This window comes from Colobus angolensis, unplaced genomic scaffold, assembly GCF_000951035.1.
Source record: "Colobus angolensis palliatus isolate OR3802 unplaced genomic scaffold, Cang.pa_1.0 Scaffold53, whole genome shotgun sequence".
Taxonomy (NCBI): Eukaryota; Metazoa; Chordata; class Mammalia; order Primates; family Cercopithecidae; genus Colobus; species Colobus angolensis.
In genome coordinates, this window is record NW_012118821.1 from 5,793,558 (window position 1) to 5,808,424 (window position 14,867).

At 38.7% G+C, this 14,867-nt stretch overlaps 1 long non-coding RNA gene across 1 annotated transcript; it reads left to right on the forward strand.

Moving 5' to 3' along the window:
* Nucleotides 1-1,754: 1,754 nt before the first annotated feature.
* Nucleotides 1,755-14,633, forward strand: LOC105525344. Its single transcript, XR_001003901.1, has 6 exons — nt 1,755-1,804; nt 3,731-3,907; nt 5,320-5,427; nt 11,904-11,977; nt 13,609-13,643; nt 14,341-14,633. It is a non-coding gene; the product is annotated as an uncharacterized LOC105525344 (long non-coding RNA).
* The last annotated feature ends 234 nt before the right edge of the window (nt 14,634-14,867 follow it).

The following is a 14,867-nucleotide window of genomic DNA, read 5'->3' on the forward strand; positions in this document are numbered from 1 at the left end:
TTTTAACATGCTTTTGGCTACTTAGATATTCTTTTCTGAGGTACGTACTTTGAGATGTCTGTCTTTTTTATTGATTTGTGTAAATTTGTATATATTCTTGGTAGTCTTAGATATGTATCATGCAAATATCCTTTCTTATTCTGTGGCTTGACTTCTCTTAATGGTGTCTTTTGATATGCAGAGGACACTAACTTTATTGGAGTTCTATTTATCATTTTGTGTGTTATGTCTAGCAATTTTTTGTGTCTTGTATAAGGTCTGCCTACCCTAAGGTTATGAAGATGCTTTTGTATGTTTTCTTTTAAACGTTATTGTTTTACTTTTCACATGTAGATCTATACTCTGTCTGGATTTTGTTTTTATGAGGGAGGGGTCAGGATTTATCCTCCACCTCAACTCTGTGTGTATCTAATTGACCCAGCACCATGCATTACAAAGATGACTCTTTTGTCGTAGGAAAATTTTAATGCAAGGAAATAAAACCTAGCAAAATTTTGGAAAAGCCAGGGAAACAAAGAACAGTGAAGTTATTGCTGAAGTTTTCAGCTTGCAACACTACAGCAGGAGCTGTGGAGGAGCTTGCCTGGGAGCTGCTGAGACCATCCCATCTGCTTCCTCCCCACACTGGTCTGTGAGTCACCTGTGCTTCTTCCTGCCACAGCTGCTGGAGAACACAGCCTCCTTCCTTTTCATGGAAGCCTATGGGGAAGGAATTCTAAGAAATGCAATCCTAGGCTTTGTCTCTGAGACAAAGTGGTAGAGAACACTCTGGGAGGTGGAGATGATGCCAAAGTGCAAACATAGTTCACAGAGTCACTGAACATTCTTGCACCTGTGATGCAGAAATTAATTTTGAAGTTGGGTCAGATGGTCTCTAAGAACTTTCTACCTCAAACATTGATTAAAACATTAGATATTATAATGCTCTCTTAATAAATTTTATTCATTCATTGAGGTATTGAACTAGGCCAAAAATATGAAAAGAAAAAGAAGGAAAAGCACTTTTGCTTTTGTCAGAGGCACTTCGAATACCACTGAAATAGGAGCAAGCAAACAGATGACACAGCGCAGGAAAATAATGGCTATGGCTGTAAGAACACACAGTGCAACAGGTTATAGGCAAAGGTGTAGTCAGACCACCTGAGGGCCACTCCTGCAGTGTTAATGGAAGGCTGTGTAGAATCCTGCCTGGAGGAGCAGAGCAGGAATTGGGAGCCCCAGAGAAAGAACAGCAGGTGTACCCAGGGATGCCATTGTAGTACCTGGGAAAATGTAAACTCAAGCTTTGTTTTCTTTTATCTTGAATTTCTTGAGGAAAACCACAGGTGCCTTCAAGGAAACAGATGGAAGTTGTAATCTGTTTTGTGTAACCAAAGCGTTAGGCAGTGTCTGTATGGCATCGGGCAAGTTACTTCCTCTCTGTGCTAGGATCTCTTCTCTCAGTTAAATCTCCAGGATTCTTCCTGCCTTTTGCGGTATGGGCTCTTGAGGGTTCTTGAGTTTGTTCTTCCTTTGCACTTTATTTGCAATTGCAAAAATTCAGGCATGCCGGGCTTACAAGTTAGAGACAAATGGCATCTAAACTGGCTTTCTCTTCTCTACAGGTTTCTTTCCAGAATCTTTGGACAATAGGTGGAGTGGCGGCAGAAAGGGGAAGAATGGACATGGTGGGTGTGAGCCAATCACAGCATATTCAATGATTCCACATGGATTGGAGAGTGTTGAATCATGAGGAGGCTGGCAAAAGGGCCCTCTCCTCATGAGGTCTGGTTAATATCAGGAATTATTGCCTTAAACGCTGCAGGTGTGGATCGATCTCTTTCAGCCCCAGTAAATGGGGCTGCAACTGCCTTTGACAACCTCAAAGCTGCACAGTGCTCATGCCCCGGGGCAGACAATGATGTGGGGGAGTTGCTGATTTTAGGATAGAAAATTACAATGCTTATATAGTAAACAGCACCTGGAAGTTTACTAATGATTTTTACAATTAACAGCAGCAGTGCGGTCTGATTATTCATGCATGCTTTCTATGAAAGAAAAGAAAGGAAGCAGATGTTGAAAAAAGTCACATGGCTTAGATTTTATTGGGAGGGGAGATGTGGTGGTGAAAGAAGGATGCATGAGTAGGAGCAGGAGGAAGGAAAGAGTGTGAGGTAGAGAATTCTCACTGTTGTCTTCTTCAGGCTCTAATATGCAGATCATGCTCTTTCAAATTTCAAAATTAACCTCAAGGTATGTTCTATATCATAAGAACTCTTTTCTACAGCACGTATATTTAAAAGCTTATATATTTTGCAGTAGCTGGGCAATTTTATAAGTGCATTAGGTATTAATAAAACATATATGGTTGGGCATTTTAAAAGTCTTTCTTTTTTTTTTTTTTTTTTTTTTTTTCTGAAACAGTCTTGCTCTGTTGCCCACGCTGGAGTGCAGTGGCACAATCTCGGCTCAGTGCAACCTACACCTGCCGGGTTTATGAAATTTTTGTGCCTCAGCCTCCCGAGTAGCTGGGACTACAGGTGCCTGCCACCACACGCGGTTTTGTTTGTTTGTTTGTATTTTTAGTAGAGATGGGGTTTTGCCATTCTAGTTCCAAAGGACTAGAATTACAGGCATGAGCCACCACACCCAGCAGTTCTATGTATTCCTTAAATGTACCAACATTTTCTTAGTTGTTGAAAAATCTGGTATTTTTTACGTACAGTAATTAACCAATTATTGATGGGGAATTTTTATTATTTTGGATATAAGAAATGTGCTTGAATAGATTTTTGCTTCTGTTCAATATTTCATTAAGTAAAATTCCAAACAATGGGATCACCTGGTCACAGGAAAAGAACAACAACAATCAAAGAAGGCTCTGGCTTCTCGTTACGCTATTGGACTGGAAAGTGCCCTCAGGAGCTGGTGCATGCTAAATTCAGCCCAGTCTCACCAATATGGGAGTGGGGGTCTCTGTGTGTTCACGTGCACATACATGTGTACATGCATATTTTTTATCTATGCTTAGTATCACAAGATGATTTTAAATCTATTATTTATTAGATTATTGGCCAAGAAAGAATTTTCTGTTTTGAAATTTATTGAATTTTCTCCCACGTATCAAGGGACCTTTCATATTTCCCTCATTTATCTACCATTGGAATCTTCACATCTTATTGAAAATCTCCTCAGGCAGTAAGGTCTACGAGGGCAAAGATATATCTATATATACACAGAGATGAAGAGTGACTTGCCCCACTTTTTGTCGCCATCTCCTTCCCTCCTTTTATTTTTTCCTTCCTTCCTTCTTTCTTTCTTTTCTTTTCTTGCCTTTCTTTCTTTCTCTTTCTTTCTTTCTTTCTTCCTTTCTTTCTTTCTTTTCTTTCTTTCTTTCCTTCCTTCCTTCCTTTATCCATCCCTTCCTTCCTTCTTTCTCTCCTTTCTTTTCTTTCTCTCCTTTCTTTTCTTTCTTTCTTTCTCTCTTTCTTTCTTTCTCTCTTTCTTTCTTACTTTCTTTCTTTTCCTTCCTTCCTTCCTTCCTTTCTTCTTTCCCCTTTTCTTCCTTGCTTTCTTCCTTTCCTTTCTCTCCTCCTTCTCCTTCTTCTCCTTTCTCTCTCTCTTTCTTTCTCTTCACTCTCCACCTCTTTCTTCAATGTTTCTGTTGCTGATGACCTCAGGAGACAATAATGGCTGTATTTGAGATTCCTAATTAACACACCAATATGGTTTAATTTTTCTTCAAATCTAGATTCAACCTGGATCAGAAGCCAAGACGAATGCTTCACTTTGAGGGGATGACTAATAGTTCTGTGTTGCTGACCTATCTTACAGTATTTCTCTTCTATCTGCAGTGGACCATTTGGCTGATCACGTCACTCTACAGCTGAACTTCTACCACATTTGTGCGCCCACATTGAAGACAACAGTATGTATGAGAAATAGAAACACTCAGAGCCTGTCGCTACATGCAATTTCAACACGAGGGCAAACAGCATGGTGACAATGGCTAATCCCTGCCATTTACCTTTATCTCTTCCTTAAAAGTTGAGACACACATTAAGTCAGTGTTTACCTACGATATAAATCTCAGACCTGTCACCAAGAAAGCTCAGTGGAGATTTTGTAGGTAAAGAGAGAAAATAATGCCTCGTATGTCTTTAGCAACATGTGCACAATGCTTCTTAGTACTGTGGGCAGTTATATGCGTCTAGGAGTCTCAGTTCTTCATCTATAGGTTGTGGAGAGTATAAAACACCTCACAACATTCTTGGGTAGTTAGTTGTAAAAATGTGTGCAAAGCACTCACCACAGTGCTGATCACATATGCACATCTCAGTGACCATTAGTTCTCTGTCCCTTTCTTCATGGACAGATGGCAAGTGCAGATCTTGCACATTATAAATACTAGAGTGCTTCTTCCCCCAATCTTTTTTTTTTCTGGATAGAGTCTTGCTCTGTCACCCAGACTGGAGTGCAGTGGCATGATCTCAGCTCACTGCAACCTCTGCCTCCTGGGTTCAAGTGATTCTCCTGCCTCAGTCTCCTGAGTAGCTGAGATTACAGGTGCATGCCACCACACCCAGCTAAGTTTTGTATTTTTAGTAGAGAAGGGGTTGGTTTCACCATGTCGGTCAGGCTGGTCTCGAACTCCTGACATCGTGATCTGCCTGTCTCGGCCTCCTAAACTGCTGGGATTACAGGCATGAGCCACTGCACCCAGTTGGTAGTAGAGTTCTTAAACCAACATCCCCTAAGGGTCTAAACACAGGCTCTACTAAGTTCTACTTCACCTACTGAATTTCCCAGGTGATGGGAGAAGCCTTGTCTTTGTTCATTCAGAGGAGTTAACATCTGGATATTCATAGGCACATACTTTTATCCCTCCCGAAATGTCAAAGCTTATACAAATACAAAAATGATAGTTAGAAATTGGTCTCCAGCCTTTTCGGACTTGGCTTCTCACTTGAGATAGAATCAGAAGATTCTGGAGATATTTTCTAATTGACATGAAATGCCTTTCTGGTTTTCACTGTCCTCAATCCTGTAGGTTATGAATCTAGGCACTTCCTGTAGAGAAATGCATTGACTTCTTCCAGCAGGCTTCCAAAGTGAGCATTCATTTCTGACTAATCCGCATATACTAAGTTTCACTGGATTTTACCAGATTATCAAGAACACAAGAACAGTATGTGCAAACAAAGAGACTGGCTGATATCATGATAGGACATTTTCTATTTGGTTCAAATTGACTTGTTAAACCCTGCTTCAGTCTTATCAGGTAATGGACAGTGCTTACTTCTGAGCTGACAAACAAAATGTTTCTCTCTAATCTCTCAGGTTGGGGAGATAATGGAGAGGCAAGGTAGCAATATGGGATTGGCTGGAAAAATGACAGACTGCATATGCACATCAAATAAATTCCAAATGCAGCCGTCTATTCCCAAGGTATCTTAACTCCAGCAGATATCATCTCACTGCTATCTGTCAATGATTACTCTGTCTAGTTTTAATATTGAAAGCAAGTTTTCACCTTCAGCAAAGCCATGCAATGTGACCAGTGTGTGATCTAAGAATTCAAGGCTGCACCAGCCATTCTCTAGACACAGAGTCCCACCAACCATGGCAGGAAGAGTGGGCCTTGGGTTGATATGGCTGCCAGCTCACCAATCCCTCCAAATGTTCCTCATGCTACTTCTTTCTAGGAATTTCTATTCTAGGCCCTTCATTCTGACCATCACCACCTGCATCTCATATCCTGGATTCTTTTAAGAATTTTAAGTAGTGCACTAGATGTTGTAGAAGAGATACTTAAGATATGGGTGTCTTCACTCTATTCTTGAGAGGCCGTGCGTGATACATGGAGGTCAATGACATCAGGACCTTAGAAAGCCTGACATAAAGATTGTGGGGAGCCCTTTGGGGGAGAGAAGGTCATTGAGTCCCCATGGCTGCAGCAGAAGGTGGAAGAGGAACTGGATAGCAGCCTGGAGCTGGAGAGAATCATCACCCACAGCCAGGGAGGGGTGGACTTGTTTTGCGTTGGTTGTTTTGTTTTTATTCTCATGCCTCCCTGAATGGATCTCTGTCAGTGCTTTAATACCACCAGACTAAGAATAAAACATGGGTCGGCCCTGTCTCAGCCCAAAGTGAGTGGATGACATTAACTTGGAAGGAGACCACAGCACGGGTGGAGTCCTCAGCAGATGGTGCAGCAGACTTGGCCAGCCTGGCAGAGCCCCTGAACCCCACCTCCACTAAGTGGGACATGTAATGACAGAGAGGTTGATAACCACGGGGACAAAGCAGTGCCTCGAAAGGAAGTCCTAGAAAGTCTTATGGTGGGGAGAAGGCAGAAAGGGAGTCCAGACCCTAGAACGTAACACTGGGAACTCTGTTCCCTGGAACAGCCCCAAACTTACCTGGAGGAAAATAAACTAAAGGCATACTTTTACTCCATCATCCAGCACACATTGTAAACAAAGCAGCTAGTAGTCCTGTGAGAATGAAAGATGATCTCACAGGAAATCTCTCTGGCCAAAGCACTTTGAGAACCACTGAATAAACGGAACTATCAATACTTGAGGAATCAAAACTAACAGAATGATATAGAATAAGAATATAAAATATGTATATTGTGTTCTGAAGGTTTCCTGAAAAATCATCTTGCAAAAGGCAGGTTAATTGGAGATAAGGCATATAAATTTACTTAATGTATATATATAATAGCCTTCAGAATAAAGATGCAAAGATATAGAAGAAATTGTCTGTTTTTAGGCTTAGGTTCAACAAGTATGAACAGCTGTATAGAAATATGATTGGACCAAAAATATATGCTCTAATGCTAATAGGCAGAGTGGGGACACCAAGCAAGGCCTGTCTATCTGGACTCTTCTTAGCCTCTCTGAGCCTGCATTCTTTCCTTCTGAGTATTAGGCAGGACCCTCTCTGGAATGGGGTTGTATTAGTCCATTCTCACACTGCTATAAAGAAATAGCTGGGACTAGGTAACTTATAAAGAAAAGAGATTTAATTGACTCACAGTTCCACATGGCTGGGGAGACCTCAGGAAACTTACAATTATGGCAGAAGGCACCTCTTCACAGGGCGGCAGGAGAGAGAATGAGTGCTGAGAGAAGGGGGAAGCCCCTTATAAAACCATCATAACTCATGAGAAATCACTCATTATCATGAGAATAGCATGGGGAAAACTGACCCCATGATTCAATTATCTCCATCTGGTCCTGCCCTTGACATATGGGGATTATTACAGTGCAAGGAGAGATTTGGGTGGGGACACACAGCCAACCCATATTAGGGGTCTTATGATCTACCATCAAACAAGGTAGATCAGATAATTTCTCTATGGCCAGTTTTTACACAAAAAGGCAGAGAGAGCACTTACGTAGTATTTTCAGGTTTCATGACTGGTTTAGGGACAGAGGGGTTTTGGTTTCTATGACCCACCTTGGGAAAGAGAGATTTTCATTTCTATGGCTGGCTAAGGACTGAGAGACAGAAGGTTAGGAGAAAGAAAAACTTTCACTGCTGAGGCTGCTGCTGAGGCCTTCTTTTAGGAGTGTTGTTTTCTGAGCTCTACATGTGTGTATGTGTGTGTGTATATATACATACATACAGATATTCCCAGAATAAAAAAGATATTGAAAGCAAGAACAAGCATACATGAAATCTTTGGGCATGACAAATGAAATTGATGAAATAAAGAGCTTAATGAATGGATTTTTACGGATGAATAGATTTAGCTGAAAAATCAGTCTGTAAGTTGAATTCAAATAATGTCTTCATACATTCAAAAGCAATAAAGTAATGTGATGACTGAGAAAAAAAGTTAGAAGATATGGAAGATAGAAGTAGTAACATTAATTTAATAAAAGTTTCAAAGGCGTGAGGCATGGGGGCTAACTCTTATAATCCCAGCACTTTGGGAGGCTGAGGCAGGCAGATCACCTGAGACCAGGAATTTGAGACCAGCCTGGTCAACATGGCAATAGCCCGTCTCTACTAAAAATTTAAAAATTAGCCAGGTGTGGTGGCGCATGCCTGTATTACAAGCTACTTGGGAGGCTGAGGCACAAGAATCACTTGAACCCGGGAGGCGAGGTTGCAGTGAGCCAATATTGGGCCACTGAACTCCAGCCTAGGTGGCAGATCGAGACTCCATCTCAAAAAAATAATAATAAAAAAATTTTTAAAAAGTTCCAAAGGCAAGAAATGAAAGGAAGGAAATATTGTCATTATATATTAGAACATTTTCTGTTATTTTTCACTTTTCATAGTGAGTATTTATTTGCATATTTTCTTTTAGCCTCTGGTTTGTCTATATCTTACTTTTGTACAAGTAAAAAAAAACTTTGCTTTAAAAAAAAACACACACACAAGATAATTAACAAATCCTTCAGCCCGTGAAATGGAAATACTAAAATGTCAGCTTTCTGACAAAAATGATCCCAAAGTTAGAGAGAAGATGGTAGTAAATAAAATGGACTATGAAAATTGGAAAATGGCAGTAAATTAAGCAAATTACTGACTTAACATATAGTAACACTAAAAACTATCTGCCAATAAAATGGAAATCTCATTGATAATAGATGGATTTCTGAGAAGCCAAATTCAGTATATATGCATGTATGTATATATGTGTGCTCAATGCCAATTTATTTATATATGTGTTTATATATATACACATATAAATATGTGTATATATGTACAGACTAGTAACCATGAAAGAAAATGAAATACTAATGATATAATTGTCTATAGGTAGCTATGTAATTTTAAACTTTCAGGAAACAGATAGGTAATCCCTATCTGATGGAACTTGTCCCATATAATATAAAAAGTGAAGTCATCTCAAAACACTTCATGAGGCTTCACACTTTATAAGATTGATTCTAAAATTAGATGAAGGTATTATAAGAACCAAAAAGTCAGTTTTGCTTATATATGTAGATTTAAGATCCTAAATAAAAATTAATTTACTAATTTAATGAGAGCATGAAAAATAGTATCTCATGATCAAGCAGCATTCATAGCAGAGATTCAAGGAGAGTTCAGCCTCAGAAAATATAATTATTTAATATTTAATGAAAAGTAGAAAAAATCAAAATAATTATCTTAATAGAAATGGATACAGAAAAGAGCATAAGACAATTTCAACACCAATTTATTATTTTTAAAAAACCAGTGCAAGTAGAATACTAGAAAGGGAAGATAACTCTTAGTTTGTTGAAAATTATTTGTCAAAACCCTACATCCAATATTATACTGAACTGGCAAATTTTAATCACATTCTCTTTAGGCACACGATAATGAAAACAACCATTATATGTGTAAATGTTCAACATCTGTCCTGTGAATGGCGGTCAATTGAATGAGTCAAAACATTAAGAAAAGAAAAAGAAATGCACATAGAGACTATAAGAGCAGTGACGTTGTCATTAGTTGCAGATAATGTGATTATTTCAACAGAAATTATCAAGAGGGGGATGGGTAATCCAGTGACTTAATCAATCAATAGAGGAGCCATTACTACTCTCATGAGGCTTAGGGAGATTGCCAGAGAGATAATCAATAAGTAAAAGCCATTAGTGTTCTTCCACACTAGCTAGAAATTTGACCACCAGAAAATGTTAGACAAAATGGCAATAGAAATACCATTTATAATAGCAACAAAAATATGATATTTAGGAATAATAAAACAACAATATAAAACACTTTTATTAGAATAAAAAAAACCTCTAAGAACAAAAAAGGAACTGTGTATAAGAGTTGACTGATTGGATGAGTTAACTTTCAGCATTTTGAATTTGCCTTTGGTTCTCTGTGGTTTCTGAGGCAGAATCAGCTATGAGTCTTATTGAGGATCCTCATAGGTCATGAGTTCTCTGGACCTGAGGCTTTGAAGCAGCTCCAATCCTGTTCTGCCTCCTGCTAGGTTTTCATTATAAGTGTGGGATGTTGGTTTTAAGGCCCCTGCAGAAATGGAGAAAGAAGGAAGACAATTGGGCAAGTTCAAATCCCTGAAAGCTTGCTGTTCTTACCGAGATTCTGTCACTTTTCTTAAATAAAAGCAACCTGAATTGCCTCAAGTCTCTGGCTAATTTCCAGAGTTCTGAAAAGGTTGATTCAGACCATTTTTCCCCAGGGTTTTGTTTTCATAGAGAAAGAAATTCTCATAAGTCCTCACTTTGCCATTTTTGCTGCTGCTACCTGTTGGATGAGTTAATTTTATGAATAATCAGTTTTTCTAAAATCCATTCACCAATTCAATACAATTATAAGCAATTTCTCAATAGTATGTTTTGGCAAGTTGGAAAACCAATTCAAAATACATTCAATAGTTAAAAAACTTTGGAAATGAAGAAAAGAGATAGGGGAATAGCCCTACCAGATAAAAGGACATGTTTCCAAACATTTGTCAAACAAATAGTATTTCAGAACAGAAATTGACATACAAACCAGGAACAGATGGAGAAACCTGCAAACTTGATGTGTAACAAAGTAGTGAAAGCACAGAGGTTTAGCAAATGTGTTGGGAAACTTGGGTCTAAAGTTTGAAAATTAAAGGTAGATCCCCAACTCACAACACCTCAAAAATCAACTCCAAATGGAACAAAAGCCTAAATGTAAAATAAAAAGATTTAAAGCTTATGAAAACGAGGAAGAACATCACTGAGATGGGGGAAGACTATCAGTAGGATTTCAAAAGCACAAACCAAAAAGGAAAACTTAATATTAAGTGATAAATGTAAATAAGGGATAGCTGTAAATATGATTACCTCTAAATTAAAAATATGTATTTAACTAAGAATGTCAGAGACAAACATGGAAGAAGGGACACTAATGAAAGACAGTTATAAAAATCTTATATTTTCAAAAAAATTCACATCTAGAATACATAGAAGCTCACATAAATCAAGAAGGAAAGGAAAACACAACAGAAAAATGGGCAATGATAATGAATAGTCAATTTATAGGCCTTGAAATATTAGTGATTAATAAATATGTAAAAGAAACTCAGATTCATGAGCAATGAGAAGGATACTGATTTTGAAAAGCACATGAGGTCGTTTACTATAGCTTCATGTAAGGTAAACATCAATGACCTGAATATGTAAAAATTGAAAAAGCTTAACATTGTATCACAATTTTTTAAATGATTTTTATTTTATGTTTATTGTGAACACAAGTCTTAGTTTGGCAAGGACAGTCCTAGTTTTTGACTGTTATCTCAGAGTGAATATTACTAGGTGCCCACTTCACTCTCAACATTCCCTGGAAAATCAGTTGTATGGCCACTGTACTTGCTGCACAAGACCATTAAATTTAAAAACACAAAACCTTCGCACTCATTTTCCAAGGAATACATTGGTTTTATGTACATAAGGCCTGAAGACAAACAAATGGACAAAAAGTATGTGTCAGGGTGGAGGGGAGGGTGCAAGGGATATTTAAGAATAATGTAAGGAATCTGGGACTTGGAGCTCAGGTTAGAATTTAAGAATTTCCTATGACCCCTTCTTTCCACAGTCAACAATTGATTTCCCAATTATGTAAGGGCCACCCATGCTTTCCTGGATAAACCTGAGAAAAGCAATGCTTTTGGAGGACAAAATGGAGTACTTCCCAGAGGAGCCAAATAAATCCCTCTGTAATGGTATGCAGCCTGTGTCCAGGACGCAAACCAATCTCAGACGTTAATAAGAATTCTCAGCTGTATAAACCAAAGTTACAAGATGTTAAATTCAGGAAATCTCATTTTACACTAAACAAACAAGGAAAGGGGGTCTAATTGGGCTCCTCTGCAATCAGATCCCATTGCCCTCTTGGGCTCACCAAGCTGTGCTGAGGGATGGTCTGGGGGAGCTCATGCAGCCTTTTGCCGTATGTCTCTTCCTTTACAGATCTGGACAAAACAAAGGAATGAATGTTGGACAGAAGTTTCGAAGACCTCTATGGAAAGATAAAGCTCTCAGAGGTATCAACCTCATATGAAAGTGTCCTTTAAAAGGTCTCTTTATTAAGGCTATGGCAAAGAAATAATTTTTGGAAATGGTAGTTTTCCCATTAGATGGAATGTTTATTTTCCCTTGATTTTAAACAGTCTACAGTGTACTTTTATTTCCTAACTTATTTAATTGTCAGAACAGCCCTATGAGCTAAGAATTAGCATTTCCACCCTTGTAGGAGAGCTGGTATGTCAACCCTTGTCTCTTGAATGTGAAAATACATGTTCCAAATTATTATATCAGGAATACAGGAGCAACTCCATGTATTTTAAGTAAGGGAAAGTGAGGCTCAAATATTTTATCAAAAAATAAAATACAAAACAAAGAAGCACGAATTCCAAGCAAATGCCTTGTTAAATAGGATCTTTGTAAGCATTGCATCATCTCCTCTATCTTTGCAAATGTCTGGTCTTTTGTAATAGACTGCAGGTGGAGCAACCTTGTGTTCTCTACATTGTGCCTTTTCCTGGGGACCCAGAAAAACTATGTTTCCCAGCCTTCCTTGCAGTTAGGTTGGGGCCATATAACTCATTTCTGTCCAGTGGAATGAGAGGGAAGGGATGTCTTTCACTTTCAGGCCTGTACTTCCTCTACCATCTTTTTGTTCTGCCACTGAATCCTTGGATTCCAGATTTTCCAGACAACGTGGCTACAAGATGGAGGAGAGCCACTTGATCTGTAGGGACTTTGAGTGAAAATAAATAAACCTTTATTGTGTTAAGCCATGTAGATTTGGTAGTTGTTATAGCAGCTAGCTGGTATTAATTACCCTCTTAAAGGGATACCAAGACATTGGTATATTTTATCCTGCCTAAGAACAGTAGAGAGCTGTCAATCTATTTCCTCTACTTCCCATAAATAGGAAGAAATCAACACCTGGTAATATTATTAGGTTTCTGACTAGCTTATGGACTCCTTGTGGGCAGGAACATTGTAAAACTACATTTTGTATCCTTCTTTTCTTCTATTAGGTTGATGCAAAAGCAATTGCACCAACCTAAAAGAATAGTACCTGACACATTGAGAGCAGGCAGTAAATGAATCTACAGGGACTAAAGAAAGACTTGATGAGTCATAATTTGGATGTATTCTCATTCAATGCAGACTGAAAGTTTTTAAATTATTTGAATGGTAAATATGACTTGACTTGTTGTTTTGCTAAAAAATGATAAACAACTAAAAGGAGGACTATAATCTCATTTGTACTAATAATGTAAGCTTATTTGAGTTTTATTACGTTTAAAATTTTTCTTATTGATTACCACAATAATGAGGAATCATCTGTGCCAATCAAAATCAGTATGGCCTCCACACACAGGGAGCTCTGGTCACTGGACATACTTCTGATAAATCTGAGACGCTCGGTGCTCAGCAGTGCTCAAGGTTCTGTCAACATGAATATCTCCTTACCCCATGGAACGAAAGAAAACCAGTGATGTTCCTGACATCTACACGAGTGCCTTTGAAACTTTAAAGAATTTTAAATATGTGTCTTGTCTTTTATAATTCAATTGGTGTTTGGATTTAAAGTTAATGATCTAATTTCCTAAACTAACCTCTCTGTGCATTTTTCTACCTCTGATTTTGAACATTCCTGTAGATTGATTGGCCTACAGTATCTAAGTGGTCTGTAATGTAAGTGGGAAGAGTGTGATGCAAAATGGAACTGGAGTGGCCTAATCCTTCCTCTTAGTGACCTAAGCTATTTAGAGGAGATGAAGAAATGCTTGAAATGCTTTTAATTAACCAAATAGCTATTGGAAAGCCATGTAGCCCACTGCCTGCCAGAAGCTGTCATAGCTCAACTATTTCAGGGTTTCTTTCACATAAACAAGACTGATTAAAAGTGACCAATATTATGTAATTGCCATTGTCTTATTCATAACTATAAAGGTTTTCTCAGAGAAACCACTGAGTCTGCTCATTTTCACAGTTACTGGTTGCTCCTTCCCTTCCCTGGAGATTCAGCCCTTAACTGGTGTCTGGAAGGAACAGTCAGGGACGCTTCTGCTGAATAGTGTGTGCTGTGTGCCGTGTTCTGTGTTCTGTGTGCTCCTGCTACACTGGCCGGCAGGGAGGTGATGGTAGGGAGGAGACAGGCCGGGGATAGGGAGGAGGCAGGGAGGAGAAATGGCCAAGTGGGTACATTAATTATCTGCCCTTCTGGAGCAATCATGAACTCTAAGAAGAAATTATTAAGTAGCAGGCATTTGACTGTCATTTGAGTCTCATTTGTACTTTTAAAAATGGTTATAAATAGTAATAATGAAAAATAGAAATGTTTAGGAATATAATAGTCCTAAAGACTTTCCATCCAATCTTGTCTTTTTAGATATTTGTAACCCTAATGACCTACTGCTGATGGATAACCAAACCACAGTGACTAGGAAATCATTTCATCATTCCATAAAGATCTGCTGAACCCCTCTAGGTGCTGAGGACTATGGAAAGAGGCCACTGTCAGGGGAGATGGTCTTTGTGCTTAATTGCTCAAGAATGAAGTGGGTGCAATCCTGGAACTCACAGTTGTGCAGGGAAAGTTTTCAGATATGACAGGCCTGCTTTCCTGAGATATGACAGCCAAGAATAAATATTTGTGCTGCATCGAAGGGTTTTACCATTAGACTGGGCAATTGGAAAAAAAAAAAAAAGGGTTTATTGGACTTACCACACCATGTGTCTGGGGAGGCCTCACAATAATGGCAGAAGGTGAAAGGCACATCTCACATAGCGGCAGACAACAGAAGAGAGCTTGTGCAGGGAAACTCCCCTTTATAAAACCATCCGATCTCATGAGATTCATTCACTCTCATGAGAACAGCATGGGAAAGACCCGCCCCCATGATTCAATTCCCTCCC